Source organism: Athene cunicularia, assembly GCF_003259725.1.
Source record: "Athene cunicularia isolate RWA chromosome 11 unlocalized genomic scaffold, athCun1 chr11_part1, whole genome shotgun sequence".
Taxonomy (NCBI): Eukaryota; Metazoa; Chordata; class Aves; order Strigiformes; family Strigidae; genus Athene; species Athene cunicularia.
In genome coordinates, this window is record NW_020799113.1 from 5,229,324 (window position 1) to 5,245,978 (window position 16,655).

Genomic DNA, 16,655 nt, shown 5'->3' on the forward strand with positions numbered 1-16,655 from the left:
TGGTGGCATATGTGCCTTCAGATGGAAGCTTCGTTTGAATAAAATAAGAAAATTCTTCTCTTGGGGCTTTCTTAAATTTTTCATTCTGTAACAATGATGAGTGAAATCTCTGTCTTGGGGATAGATGCAGCCAACTTGCTTTCTATTACACTTCGAGCTTTCTCTGAACTGGCGATTTCCTTGTCTCTCTCTCTCTTGCTATGGCCATCTGCAGCTCTTGCTCCGCATTGTCACAGTGACTACTTGAATGAGTTAAAGTATCATTATAATTGATCTGAAAGCCATTTTTTTTCCTTAAAAAATACTATGAATACCATTATTTCTCTCACAGTTGTCACCTTTCTCTAGACCTACCCTACAGCATTTAATGCCCTTTTTTATCACCTCTAGGGCTCAATTCACACAGTGACTTTTTTGTACAGTTACCTAAGTAAGAAGAGACTCATTTCAGTTTATTTCTTTGCATGCGATGACTTAAACTCACAGATCCCAGCAGAATGCTTTATCTACCAAATTACTGAGTATTCTATGGTGCATGTCAGTCTTTGTATCTATAGGAGAACAAGTACATTCAATGCATAACTGTGAAATTAAGGTCTTCAGGTCTCAGCACTGTGAGCACTGCACTGGCACTGACAGGACCAGAAGGAACGGTTGCTACCTATTTTTGGAAAAGCAGCATAAATTTACACTGCACTTGGTTGCTCATCACCTTTACGAAGTATTGCTAAAACATCCAGTGAAACGTAGTGCTGCCTCTTTACCTTTCTGCAACATGACAGAAAAGTTACAATTACAATGTATGGTTTATATTGTGGTAGACTGTACAAGTCCTGGCCATAGATATGTACAACCTTGTACAGAGCTGTGCAGTGGAGAGTATTTTCAACAACTTTAAAAACATGTAAAAATAGGGTCATTGATACTATTTTTTGCAAGCATATGTAAGTAAAATAAGTCACACTGATCCATTAAGCTTACATAAGCAAACATTAAAATATGTGAGACATTCCAACTCAGCTGTCCAAACAAATTCAGGCTTTTTATTAAGAGCCATAACTTTTCCATAGATTTAACTTTATTTCTGTTGTGGATTCTGTATGATTTAGTATTTTATTTATGGAATTCTCTGTCATTTTGTTCTTAAAACATTTTTCTATATACTTATCACTGAAGTAGACACGGGGAAATCTGTGTTCTGAACTTTCAGCTACCACAATACACTGTGCTTGAGTCTACTAAGCAATACTATAGTGAATGAGTAAGACTGCATCTTCTAATTACGGAGGTGATGCCAATATCCTGATCAGTCTGAAGCAGGGCTGTAATTGATACTGCTACATAAAAGATATGCCAAAATGGAAATATTTATAGAGAAATGAAAGAGAAAGTGAAATGCTGTTTTAAAGAACACTGATTCTGCATAAAGTTATTTTAGTAGTGTATCACTTGAATCATGCTAATTGCTTGTGGAAACATAATCATTTTATCTGTTGGTATGTATTTGTTCTTGATTTCAGCAACACAATGGGGAAATTATTGATTTTCATTAGAATATTTGATCCCAAGTTGATAAATAAAGGACAGTAACTAAATGTGTCACTACTAATATCTTGGGTTTATAAAAGACCTTCAGCAATGTGTGAATCTGCAATCAGGGAGAATGTTAGGATAGGAAAAATGCCTGAATTTAAGAAGTGCTATGAGGTGTTAGTTTCTGTTTAAATGGAAAGAATGTTTGCCTCTGGATGGTCTCAGCCTGAGAATACCGAGCCAACAGCTTTGCAAAATGCATACTGTACTTTTGTGAATAAGCTTATTTTTACTTGCTGGCAGTTTCTTGTTTTGTTTTCTCTTCTATGAATGAGTAATTGTTAGCATTCCAATAACCCAGCTCAGGCTTTAAAATAACAAACCACAAAACAGATTTTAGCTCCTCTAACAATCTTTAAGCTTGCACATTCTTGTAAGGCATAATCCTTGATTTGGATTTGTTATATTTTTCTCCATTTTGTCCTATTCTTCACAGAATTTTCTGATTTACTTGCGAAGATTTTTAGCAGACCAAACCTGGAAGAGTCCCCAGTGATCTGTTCAATAGCTTGTGTCCTCTACCTGACTTTCAATCACTTGCTACAAATAACCAAGGGAACATAAACCATTTTAGGGGATAATAATTTATCTTTTGCAGAACAGTTGGTTTCTTTTCTTTCACTGACTCAATGCAGTGACCATACAGAATGCTTAATTCATAGTTCAGACAGCAGTTTCTTGTTCAGCTTTCTTATTAAAGTCACAGTGTCATTTTCTGACAGGGCAGTATTTGCACATACAAGCTTGATGAAAGACCAGTAACCAACCGGGATAGGGGAAAAGGTAATTTCTTATCTGTATCTCAGTACTGGTTGTTTTCCCTGCTAGAAGTTGTTTCTGAACACCCTCTTTAACGAGATATGCTGCTGAAGGTAATAAATAACTATGAGAATCTGGTCAGCAGTAGCTTTTCTTAGAAAACCAAAGCTTTCAATGTCGGCTACATAAAGTTAGGCCCCTAAATTCATTGGTTAGTATCCTAAACAAATTGCTATGATGATGAAAAATTCCACTTAGCCACAAATCTAATTTTGACAACATGAGCTGTGAATACTCAGAGCTTTGTAGAAGCAGACCGCTTTGATCTACGTAATCAGATTTGGCATTTTGTCTCTACTTACATCTATCTAGGAGCAATGTTTCAGGAATATTGTTCAGGCAATATCGTTCAGGCAATATCAAGCGCAGGACACTGTCATTTTCTTGACAAGCTTAGAAACTTTCTACTCTCTTCCCAAGTTGGAGTTTTTTTCACTCATTGAGCCTTAGAGCTAAGAATTCCAGTAGTTTGCCATATCAAGAGAACAGGTGCAAACTCAGCAATACTCACATGCTTCATGGTACCAGTTCTGACCCAACATCTTGGGACCAGAATAAGGGAACTATGGCAGCATTCAAAGTGCACGGAGATGTCTGGTGTGTTCTACAGTACTACTTGAGCACAGTGTAAACCAGGGAGTAGGATTCTACTGCCTTTCAGCAGGAGTGAATTGCCTAGTCTGCTCTATCCATCTTGAAAACGCTGTGGGGCAAGAATCAGAAGGTAATGTAATATTCATACCTTTGATACATCTGATATTGCAGGAGTAATATTCAAAACTCGATCAGGTTCCCTTGAAAACTAGGTACCAGTTTTACCTGCTGTCAGGAACCCATGTTAGTTACTTAAATAAATTTCTTCCTGTGGATTTGGCATAACCTTGCTGCTAGATAGAAACTTTCTACCATCCAGCCTAAAGTTATTTACTAGCATTTGAGCAGGGTCTATCTGCATCATTATATACCTAAATCCCTTTAGGAATCTTGACTTTTGTGCTTTCTATCATAAAAAAATCACAGACTACATACTAGAGTGGCTTTGCCAACTACAGGTGTGACAGATCACTGAGGAACAATGTAATCACCTGCATTGAATAAAACTCCAACATGATATGATAAAGGAAAAACTGTTCATGTGCTGGGTGTCACAAGCCCAGGGAGAGAATGAAATGCAGAGGGTCCTACTGTTTACCAATCCTACTTCATTTAATAACAATCTAATGTAGTGACATAATTATACCATACTAATAAATCTGCAGCGTCAGGAGCTCTTTTGCAGCTCCATAGCTATGATATAGTCTTCCCATTACTGGTCATCTGCTGCATCTTGTCACCTGCTAAGAAGCATAACAAGACAATAAATAGAAAGAAGCAAAGAAATTTGAAAAGCCCCAAGCAGTACTCTCAAGAACCCTTGCAGATTTTCTTTGTCTGACACTTCATATTTAAAAATTAATCCAGAGCACCCCCACAAAAAATCTATTTTACTTGTTTAACAAAATGGAGTATTGATTTGCCAAAGCCTAAACAAAGCAGCCTACATGATTCATTGATCAAGAATTTGGGCTCCATCCATGTGATCATTAACTTCTTTGTCAGGTGCATTCATTTATTCATAAGCTTTGTTTATGGCAGGCCCTTTCACTGGCTCTTTTCAAAGTAACAAAAAGCAAGTGCCTTCTCTACCTTCCATTTCAGTGAATAAAGAAGACAAAACAGAAGGTGCTACCAACTTCAAAGATTATAGAAGCCTTTTGAAGAATCCAGGAACTCCGGAGTCTTTCATATAAGCCCAGGCTTTAGTATTATTTTGGTACTATACATCACGAGTATAAAATTCTCCAGAGAAAGCAAGCCCTTGTGTTGCCATGTGGGGCACCTAACCAAATTTGACAAAGTCAGTAGTGACAGTATTAGGAGGTCCACACACCTTTGTACCGTTGTTCAGGAAATGCTGGTTGTGTGACGTAAAGCCGTTCTTTTGATGGTTGCAATAAAATATATTTGTTGGAAACTTCTCATACACAGGTTAAAGGATTATAACATGGGATCTGGTTAAAACCCATGGTTTAATCACAAATGAAAACCTTTTAGCTTTTTCTCAGTACACTGTCTGTGGTTTAAAGCAAGCAAAGCAACAAGGAGCAGAAGAGTTCTGAATTGTGTTTTTTTTGAACGTGGTAACTGGTTTAAATTCCAGGCTTTACTGTGTTGTATAGCTTAACAGTAGGCAGGAGATACTAACAATGAAAAATTAGTCCTTATAATCAATATATGCGTTTTTGCTGCACTCCACTGTATCAAAAAGTAACATCACAGTCATGAAGAAGTTGTGACAGGGTAAAGCAGGGTATGATCTTCCATCGAGTTAAACAGCCTGTGATAACAGACTGGGTTCAGCATCTTCCCTGGGGCACAGGAATGTTAGGTAACCCCTCGGAGGAAGCTGGATAAGCTCTGCTGCCTTTCCCTTGAGGGGCTGTGGGTTAAAGGCATACTCGGAGACAGTCACCTCAAAAGAGCTGGCATGTTCACTCACATACCTTGTCATAATTCCACTGTAAGGCTATCTCCCTAGCATGCAGCTGTCAACCTTTTAACATCAAAAATGAAAATAGAGGGAAAAGAAGATGAAACAGTTTGTGATATTTTGGGGTCTTGTTTAAAGAAAGAATAAAGTGGTCTCACTCTCAGTAATTTATACAACCGAAGACTAATTTGCATGCTGGATGGGCTACAATGCAAACTATAGACTACAGTCTGACTTTGGGAGCCTAGGTTTCTCTGAGGATGTGAAATTACACCTTTCCATATATCCTCTAATTCTCGCAAAGACAGTAATGGAAATCCATCTATATGAATCAGGATATTCCTGAATAAATAGCATAAAGTGCTGCTGCAGCAGGAAATACAGGCCTCATCCAGAACTGTGAGGAAGTTTTTCCACAAATTGTATGCAGTGGGTTTTGAAATAGACACCACGTCTGTAGTTGGTACAAGGCTGTGGTGATATGAGCAAAGAATTTACTAGCTCAATTTTTATGTGTTTGGGTGGGAGAAATGAACTTTATCCTGACCAAACTCAGTGTGGATAACTTGGTCAAAACTCCTGAATGGTGTACCTCAGTGCTGGGTAGCCATGTGAATCTTCAGTGACACATTCTCTCAGAAAATTTTGGGGTCCCTTCTTAAAAATGGTGAGTTTGTAAACATCTTATGCTGAACTCAAGCGTTCTTTATCAGAGATAGGCTGATCTTAGACTTAACTCTGGTGTAACTGCTGATTTTGTGACAACAATGGAACAGAAAACAGAATCACACTTTGCCCAAGGCAAAGTTCTTGCAGTCTGTTCTATTATCAAGTCACAAACATTTTCTGCAGTGACAACTCATTACAAATATTTCTATGCTCTGCAACATTTATTTGATTTAACCTTTCTTCTTAAATTTCAACTATTTACATTTGGATAGAGACAGTCATGTATTACGAGCAATAGAAAGTAAGACATCGTCAGTATGTATTATTAGTAGTATTCTCTGCATAAACAAAATGTGTACACACGTGAATGTATTAACTGCTCAAGCAGTTTCAGAGAACAAAAAAAGAAATTAGAACGTTTGCTTAATACTAATGCTATATATGTATATATACATTTTTCTTTTAGCAGCATATTTGCACTATGCTTTCTTTCAGTTAAAGACTGAATACGTGCCTTAAGAAATAGGCTTTAAATGGATGCACAATAGCTGGCTACAATGGGTAATTTCATTTAGGCACAGAATTACAAAGTAGCCATTTTTAACTTCAACTAGATTACACATTTACTAAACCTTCCATAAATTCATCATTTGGCTGAGTCACATTGAGAATTGTTTTAAATAAATCTATGTGAAAATTAAATTTAAGTTGAAAAGCAGCAGGAAAAAGATGTATAGTAAGTACTTCATTTGTTGTAATAGGACTATTTGGAAGGAATACAAATGCACTTCACATTGTAAAAAGCATAATTATTTTTCTCCAGAAGCTGAATGAAATAGAACAGCTTCTGTCTATATAATATTTGATATGAATTATCCTCTTAAAATTCAAATTGTATTTTTAAAAGTTAGTGGTTTTCTTTGTGTATAGGAAATTTTCAAATGAGTTGTCCATTTCTTTATTAAAATAGCCAAAAAGAACAGAGGAATTTTCTTAGATGGTTGGACCTGTAGTTCAGCTTCTCTGTTATACTACCTCTGGCAGTGGGCACTATCAGGTACTTCACAGAAATTCAAAACCCCATTTATTATAGAAACCAGGGTGGGGGCAATGGGGATGGATGACACATAAAGGCCATGGGCAAAGCCCTAAACCTGAAAAGACTTTAAAGAGGTCACCTAGTCCATCACCCTGCCCTAATAATCCACAGAGAGGGGAAGTTGCATTCTAACCCCTGACAATGAGTCTTGGTTTCAGGGTCTCTTTCTCTCGTATCTAACAAAACTGCAAATGTGCATATTATCCATACGCTGTCTAAGCCTTTTCAAGTGCTATACGGGATCAGTGTATTGTAGATAGATGACTGCAAAAGATGTGGAGTGCCATGTAATAATTTATTGCTAATAGATGACTGCTGGGATTCTGAGACATTTTGTATCGCTTGGGTTTGGTCGGGAATATCAGCAGGAAGGAGGATATTGTTCCAGACAGCCATCCATCAAGTGACACTTAGGAGCTGTTAAAAAACAACGTCAGAACTGTTAGATTTAATGACTCTACCTCCTTTTCCAGACAGCCTACCAAACTTGTTCTGACAAGAAATGATTAAGGGACTCCCCCTCATAAAAAAAAACAAACCACCAAACCAAAACAAACCCAAACAAACAAGAAACCAAACCAAAACAAAGTGGCAAGATTTAAAGTAGGAGTTTTTTAACAAGAAAGAGAGGCAGTCTTTGCTGCACGATGGAGCACTGAGCAACTATGCAGGAGCTGCTTCCAGAACTTAAAGCAGTGTGTTTACATCAACATGGTGCTGGGCTGCCTAATGTGTGCCGCTGAGAGGCAGATGGTCTTAGCTGAGAGCTAGCTCTGTGCTACCACAGCAATAAGCCGTTTGGAGTCTGAACTAGATCCTCCACAGTGCAACACAGTGCCAGCCCAGGTTAATGTTTCTTCATCTGCCTGTTGGCTCTCCTTGTGAAGCCTGCCGCAGGGGAAGCAGGATAATGAATTTAGGGTATCTACAAAAGCTACCCCTACTTAGTATACCTACCCCCTACCAATGCTTAAGCCAGTGTTTAAAAATCTTCCCTCCAATTTTCTGCCTTTTCTGCCCTTTTTTTAATTTCTTTTTGTCTTTAAAGATTTATGCCCACAGCCAAATGCCAAATAAAGAACACTTCTTCTAAAAATGTTATTCTGGCACTGACCCTCCTCCATGCATTGACTTCTTTATGGAGTTTAACCTCCAGGGTAAGAATGATTGATATGCTGAGTATTGCAGCCCAGGGCCTGGTCTAAAAATGAAAAAAATCTAAATTCCCCTTGAAGGAGCCCTGTGAGCCAGGGATATGCACTGGACAAGGGAGACACGGATGTAGCTGTTTAGCCACAACAATACATCGTGAATGACCACCATTAGACAGTATAAACAAGAATTTTTGTTTCACTATGTCTGTGTCACCTGCAATTTTGTACACTTCCATCATCTTCACTTTTCTTTATCACAATTACGTTATTTACCCTTTTTGAGACAGTTCTGATCTCTACAGTGTGTGTGGATGATGACATTTCTCTGGTTTGATACTGTATTAAATACTAGTTGGGTTCTTTTCTTGAGAGACAACACTAATCTCTTTAGAGATTTTGGCTTTAAAATAAAATCATGCCAAAGAAACTGCATGCATTAAATGCCTACTTTATAAATTAAGTAACTGCCTTTGGAAAAGAAACAAATGCAAATTCTAGTTTCTGTGCTTCAAAGAGGTGACAAGAAGAAGTGCCAGCATCTTGGCTCCTGTCGCTGCTTTATTGTCACAAATTGTTAGTTACATTTGAAAATTATGGATCTCTCTCATTGTGAAAGTTGTGTCTGCCAGTTGGTGCCTGTACACTAGAGTGGGTTTACCCAATTAGCAGAATTTCCCATGCAGGACCCAGAATAGCTGTGCATGCAGCCTAAATGTTACCACAGCTGAGGCTCATCCTGGAACGCTGGTGGTCTGAAAACAACTGATTTACCAGGTGAGGTCAATGCAGGAGAAGCTGTACAAAGCATGTCTCAGTGGCAGTCAGCCTTGGCACATCTAATCTAGCTATATTTGTCTATGGTTCTCTCTCTCTGACAGATATAGTCTGCCCCAATCACAAACACACCATACAGCAGACAGCATAATATTTTTAACCCCAGTGCACTCATGAAATGAAACAGGTCATGGAAACAAGGACATTTAAGTGCTACTTGTAATCTTTATCATAGGCTATCTCAAGCTATTTGCATCTCTCTTCTGGCACTCAACCAAGTGAAACACACCCTGTGCAGGGCTGTGTACTATTCAAGCCACATTGAAGGTTCATACTAAGATGATGGGAGTGCCACCAGGAAGAGCGTCCAAGGGACTTAAGAGACTGATTTCATGTAAGAGTTCAAAGTAAAAGTGCAGAAATAGTAGTCTGAGAAAACATGAGTGTAACAGCAGTTCTTCACCTGCCAGTGGACTGAATTGCATGTTCCCTGTTTTGGGTTTTACTAAACAGTGGAATCCTAGCACTGTAAAGTATCCCTTCAGTAATGTAGGGCCATGGACCTTTCCCTGTCTTTTTGCTCTGTTCCTGTATATAGATTTCTGCAGGTGAGATACCACATTTCCAATTGAGTCACAACCTAGAGAGCTGAACTTCAACTAAAAGCTATTATGATAGAACACACAGAATAATATATAAAGATGGACTATAACAAAACTATGAAGTATATGCCACCTTTATAATTAGATGGACAGAATTAATCATTAAAAAAAAGAAATAAAGAAAAAAAGATCTTCCCCCAACTGTAGTTAGCAATTCACATCTTTTCCTTTCCTTTAAAGAGTAGATAGGGTTTGTAGGTAAGTTTTTGTTTCTCTAGAAGGAAGGGGAAATGATCACTTATTTATACACAGAAATGAAGCTGCTGTAGCCCTCCTAATCAGTGTTTTGATGATCTACAGATCATGGCAGCACTGCTTTATTAATTGGTCCCAAGTTAACAAAACCAGCTTTGTTCACAGAGCCATTCCAGTAGTAAGTAAGTGCTGGAAAATGCTAAATTTATCAATAGGTGTCACTTATTTTAATGGCTTGAGGAGCATCCAAATATATCTAGATTATCTTGAAAAAAATGTGAATAATTTTATTCTAGTTGATCTTGACCACTATAAGGCTGTCACGTTCTAAATATTTAATAACTCTGCTTTTTTAATATTTTGTCTTTCATTAAAGTAATTTCTAATTTCTCAAAGTATATATAGTATGATGTAAGTCCTATCCTATAATGATCATCTTAATGCTAGGCAGTACAAAATGTTAATGTAGTCTACTTAGAAAGAATATATTTTGTAGTGTGTGCACATCTCTTCAAATTTCCTTTTTTTTTTTTTTTTTCCTTTAAAAATATATCTAGTTCATTCTGATATTTGGGTTCCTAAAAACCACTAAGTAAAATTTTTCCTTTAAAAATAAACATAACAGAAAAACAGTTTTAATGGACATAAGTATAAAATAGGATATAAAACATTTGGATTGAACAATATGACATACAATGTGATGATTATTATGAAGGCATTCTGGGAGGAGGAGAAAGGTTTTCCTGCTCAAAACATTACCCTTTCGTACCTCCCTAACCTGTGTTTTTCTCTGGAATGTTTCTGTGGTTAAGATATTCATTATTCATCCACATCTTCGTAAGGATGCTCTGGATGCAAGCTGGGACCCCCAGTTTAAACAGATCTTAACTGGTCTATACTTTTCATTATTGAGCAGTTCCATTTGTTATGTTTTGAAGAGTCACTGTTAACTTTTACATGCCCCATGCCTCATTTTATGTAGTTAAATGTGGGCTCTAAATGAGCACTTCCATTTGTGGCATCTGTTGTGTTTCCCTCTCCAGCCACCCTGTATGTCCCTCCTGCTGGGAAAACCTGAGCTGACACAGTTGCTGCTGGCAGTGTCACTGTCTGCTTTTCATCCAGAAAAATGAGTTCTGTGTCTTAAACATCCTAAAGGAGGCTGAATTGGATGCTTTATGTCATTCTGCATTTCACTCAAGCAGCAAAGGTTACTCCTTCTCTATTCCCTTCATAGTTGCGATCATGTTACTCAATAGCAGTATTTCAGAAAGGCTCTCATGGGAAACGGGGTGAATGAGATCAATGCAAAATTGCAGAACCCTGGGATTCAGCATTCTAGAAGCATTGATTGTACTAGGAAAACTGTGAGCTGAGTTACATGTCATTTTTAGCATCAAGGACCCTCCTTCCTGTGGTAAACAGAGTTCTAATTTTCGAGGATGTAAGATAAAAAGGGCTTCTGGATGCATTTCATTTGGGTATATAAGAAAACAAGGCATATTTAAGCACTGACCTCAGCAAAACAATGATTACCTGTGTTTCTTGGAGGCAAGCAAACCTTTATTGTGGTCAGATATTACAGACCAAAACAGAACAGCAGAAATTTTATGTTGTGCTCCTTCATGCACAGTGTGAATCTGAGGATCCATGGATCCACTTGAATTTTAAAAGCATCTTTATGTCAGATGTAAAATCTTCTTTATGTAAGAACTCAGCGAGCTGTCTGACCATAGTTTGTTCAACAGTATGTGCTGTGGTTGGGGATACTTCCCTCCTGCTTGGGGTCTGTGAAAGGATAGCAGGGATCAGGGTATTAACGACCGGGTAACAGAAGCTTAATAAATTACTTCCCATCAGCTGAGCTGCCCTCACAGAACAGTTCATGTGCTACTCTAGCCTGTCCCCTCCCCAAGTAAAACGCAACAGTCTGCTACTCTGAGCTTTCCCTAAGTTGTATTAGCTCAGAAGCAGGCAAGGCTATTAGTGAGCACACGAGCTGTTACTAACAGCTAGGAGATTCAGTTGGTACACAGTAACTTCTTAGACCAGTGTAGCTCTCACTTAAATGTGTAAGCCCCATGTCTTGTTCTGGAAATCAATGTCTTACTCACTTTGGTAACCTGCTCTCCCCTTGACAAAAAATCCCCTAAGTTCAAGTTTCTCAAACCTATTAAATGCTGTTGTTCTCAGTTTATTGAAATTAATGCGAGGCAGCTTGGCACATTTTAAAGGAAATAAAATGAGGTTGGAGGTTTGAGCTCTGATACACTTGACATATTTTGCTATGATAGGGAGGTTTTGCTTCACAGAAGTTTAATTGCCCCTCATGCAACAGTGAAGATAGACTTTCTAGGTCAAGGTCAAGATTCATAGGTGGCAAATTAAAGAGCCTTTCTCTGAACTAGTTCTTGCTCTAAAGACAATAAAACATATTTCTGGAGTCCACATGGGAATGCTACTTGCAAAGACCAGATTTTCTCCATTACTACTAAAGAGCAAAACTTTTCCAGCACAAAATCCTCATTTTTAATTTCCTGAGAACTTTAAAATGTGGTATTAGAAGAATAAAAGAATGGTAACTGGCAGTAACTTTTTATATCCAGTTCTCAGAACACAGCGGAGTGCAGCAGGTCTGTTTTGAATTACCTCCCATGTTTTAGGGATTCTGAACCTACATTTTTTTTCCCTCCCAGGAAAGCATTCTAACCAAAAGATTAGACTGTAAAGGAGTGCATCTGCTCCCTAATTAGTATGTCATGCAAAATAAACTGCTTCCCTAAAAAAATGAGAAAAATGCTCTCTTGCATACTTACAGATATACACATGGTGCAACATACAGTGGTGATGAAGCACTCTCCAGAAAGAGAGATAAGGATTTAAATTTGAATTTCAATTCCCTGGATAGAAGAAGCTGTGAACTGAAGTACTCCACCTCTTCAGCGAGTAGTTTAGCTACTGAGATAAATGAAGGTAGAAGAGGAAACATCTATTTTTTAGCCATCTGTCTAAAAGAAGGAAATTTTCCATATTTTTTCAAAAGAAACCCTGAACAACAGTTAGCATTTCCCCCCACCTTAAGTCCAGAGAAGGAGGTGTTATTTAAGACATACCTGATTCTTCAGGTTTCCAAATGGGTACTTTAACTCTGTTCTTTATTTCCACCATAAAAGCTAGATTGAAAAGCAAAAAGAGAAAGAAAAAAGCCCTAAGATTTCTTTGTTCAGAATTCTTCATTAAAAAAAGTTTGGTTTTGACCAATACTAATATGGAATATGGTGAAGTGTGTGGAAAGAAGGTGGCTCAAAGTCATTTGAACATTAGTTACTAGCCACTGCCAATGAAAATACAGACATGCTGGCTGATTCAGGAGGAAAGTTCATTTTCCATATTAGGGTCTAAATTCTAAAAATGCATAAATTTTGATGTTGCCCTGCACCTATACAGAGCCCCAGTTCCAGGGTCACTATGCATATGGGATTACCCACATGACACTATGTAGTACATTTATTCATCATCATTCCTCTTGCATAGCAGATTTATGACACTTAAGACCAAATAAGATTTTTTTCTTCTCTCAGTGTAATTCCTTAAACTATCAGTATTCACAATATTCATTATTTATTATATTTGTGTAAAACACTGAATCATTATTGTCACAGAACAAAAATATCAACTTAAGTAATTGCATAACCTTTGAATAAACACAAAGCTTGCCATTCTCTCTTATCACTTAGTATTACTAACTGTTGATTCTCCTTAGCTAGAAGCAGAAGGTAAATGCTTATGAAGCCCTACTACAGTCTTACTGAAAAAAGCACTCCCTCTCAGGTTGATGTATTCTTAGTTTTCCATAAAAAGTCACGTAAGTGTATATAAAAAGAACTTGTATTTTGGCTGGATTTGCCAAAAGCGTTTTCCTGAAAAATCTAAGAGAATGTCTTCTGTCTAAGTACCCTTGGTGCTCATGAAAAGGTAGTGTGGTGTACAGGGCTGGAAGGCTTCTGTCATGTCTGGAAGGTCACTGGTTCCCACTGACCTCAGCACTTGTGACTCAGTTCCAAACTGAAAGCTGAAGGATAAGAGCTAAATGCATTCTGACACTGCTGGTTGAACTAGTTACTTGCTGCAAAAACCGCTCCCACCCCCAAACAAACCACACTACTTTAGGGTTTTTTTTCAGAGCACCATATAAATCCATTTAGAAATATTAATAACACTAAACTTATTCCTTTGTTTCAGGTGAAGACTCTTAGACATTTTATGGAGATAGCACAGCTGTAAGTTGCTATCAATTCAGCCAGAAGTCAAGCAAGGAATGGAGCTCAGTTCTTCAGTTTATCCAGTAATGTACCTGCTAGATTGCTTTACCTCTGAAGGAGAAGCCTACCTTGATTTTCTCACTAATATTTGACCTGATACCAACTAGCAACTGCAGCAATTTCCAACAGGTATTTTTTTGACCAGATTAGAGTCAATGACTTACAAATGAGAACTTCTTTATTCCACAGAAGAGCAAAAGACATTATTTCCTGGGAATTGCAATCTGCCCATTTATCTATTTAGTTTACTTGGGGTTTCTATTTAGATAGAAGAGGCATTTCAATTTTATGGCATATCTGTGGCATGTTATGTTGAACTCTCAAAAATTATTTAATCATTTACTAGTCATGCTTTGTGTCTAGTTAAAGATGACAAGTTTTAATAGTTTATAATTAGAGGACAGAAATTAAGTTATTTCTTGATAGTTTCTTGGCACCATAAGATCTCTACCTATTGAAGAAACATTTTGAATATTCAGTGGAATCTCAGTACCTTGCCCTAATGGTTGGAAGATTACTGAGAAAAAGCTGTTCGCTTGGGAAGACATTTTAAAAGGTACAAATTGGGAGACTGCTATCTCTTTTCTTCTTCTTTCCCAGTGTCTTCATGGACAGATAATCTCAAATGGACTTTGTATGACAGCATTTCAACTATAGTAATTATTACTTGGCATATGCCATGAAAGTCACTTTTTTACTTTGCTAAGAGGTAGGTAAGCACAGATTTTTTGTGTGCATGTTCACAGGGATTATGCAAAAATAATATTATCAGGCTTCCTTTCAGTGTTTTAGTAAATGCTGTACAGCAGCTACTGGAATACTCAAATTGGACCAGATGTCATAATGCCAAACTCTCATCCCAGCAGAGTACAACATTAAAAAAACTGTTACTTTTGTTTTTAATTTACTACTCTATGGATGAGAGAAGTCCCATCTGCTTACTTTATTTTTAAATGAAAACATAAATGTTGTCCTGCGGTGACATTAGACTAGATATTACATAGAGACAGAGACCCCAAGCAGCTAAAATTTACATCTAACAAATATGTTTTCTTACATACAACCATCTGCATGATAAAAGCAATGAGTAAGTTTGTGAAGCTAGTGTAAACAGGATTCAAAGTGTGACCCATTTTGGTGCCACTGGGAGTAAGCATTACAGAATTTTAGGAAAGCCAGAACCATAATTTCTCCTATGGGAGATGTCTGGTCACACAGGATAAAGGGAAAATCAACTGCTGGAAAGATCAGATCTGAAGACAGTAGCAATTCAGCACAGCTAAAAGCATACAGCTTTTGAAGGATTTCTTAGGACTTCAGAACCACCTCTAAAATATTAAGCCTGTCTCTGATCCTATGACAGTGGGAGTTCTGGTTTCACAACCCACTGTTGTAAAAGAGTAGCTGAACACAACAGAGAAATGAAGAGATGTACTCTTTTCATTTTGAAAGGAAAGGGGAAAAGATGATGGGGATATTAGAATGTTCTTTCCCTCACAAGCACAGTTCTTTGATTGCCAATGGAAGAAAATAAAAATGAGCATGTCAGAATGGTTTTCAGGGATTACTATTAATGAAAGCATCCATTTTTTTCTGTGGGGAGGTAGTCCAGCATGGACAGTTTTGATAACTTGCTAATGCTTAACTTTTCAGAAGAATGTGTTCATGACTCAGAGAGTAAATTTCAGACAATTTGATTTTTTGCATTTTCTTCCCACTGGAGCTACCTTTCTAATACCTAAACTTTATGGCTTCAAGCCTACAACTTCCTTCAAATCAAGCCTGCTGAGATCTGGTGTAAGAACCTGGCAAATTCTGCCTAAGTAGGACATTCAGGAGTTGAACTGCTCTGTCTCCCCTTACAGAAACATGGAGAGTGTTTCGGTGTTTTATTTGCCAGTGATAATGAATACACTTGCAGGATGAACAGTGGCTTTTTTATGGTCTAAGATTTTTCGATGCTGGTGCTTTCTTCTATTTAGAATAACTGCCAGACTCAACTGAAGGTGTTCAGTAGTACTCTTTCTTTTCCAACATATAAGTAAATTAAAATGAGTTTGTGCTTTGTGTGTTGTGTCATGGAATCATAGAATCATTTAGACTGGAAAAGATCATCGAGTCCAAACACCTAACACTGCCAAGTCCACCACTAAACCGTGTCACTAAGCACCACATCTACACGTCTTCTAAATACCTCCAGGGATGGTGTCAGGTAAAGACCCTGCACGTCAAATGCTTCTGATTTTGCATCCGTATACAAACTTCATCATGCATATATGTCAAGAGCCTCATTTTGTATTCCTCACTGGTTCCAAATTTTCCCTCCCAGCTGGCGGGAGCTGTCTGCATTCCAAGTGTATGGCTCTGGGTAGGCGCCTTCGGCGGTTGTGTGTGAGGCCTGAGATACGGGAAGAGCAGCCGTGGCCTGAACCGGGCTCTGGCAGGGGGAGACCCGTGATGAGCAGAGTCAGAGACATCACCTGCTCGGCTATCATGGAACAGTTTAAAACTAGAAAAAAAAAACCAAAAAACTATAGTACAAACTAGAGGATTAACCACAGCATGGGAGTCTAGTTAACTCAAAGGGATTCTTGACACATTCCATTCAGGAGCGCAGACAACAATTTAGGTATAAATCCCCCTTTTATTTTGCCTTTGGAACCCAGTGTTAAATGGATGACTTGATAAGGGACTGACTGCTGCCATAATTGAAGACCCCACACATCTGGGCTGAAAATGAACATCTGATACACTGAACTATTTTGTAAAACCTTGTATTTAAGATGTAAAACAGAAAACAAGGGGAAGATCAACAATCAGATCCCATCAAGAGGAAGT

At 37.9% G+C, this 16,655-nt stretch overlaps 1 long non-coding RNA gene across 1 annotated transcript in view; it reads left to right on the top strand.

The window, feature by feature from the left end:
- LOC113484496 overlaps positions 1 to 16,256 on the top strand; it is a 70,060-nt gene extending 53,804 nt beyond the window's left edge. The window contains exons 3-4 of the long non-coding RNA XR_003399240.1: positions 13,738 to 13,946; positions 16,147 to 16,256. This is a non-coding gene — a long non-coding RNA (uncharacterized LOC113484496). The remainder of the gene's footprint in view (positions 1 to 13,737; positions 13,947 to 16,146) is intronic.
- The last annotated feature ends 399 nt before the right edge of the window (positions 16,257 to 16,655 follow it).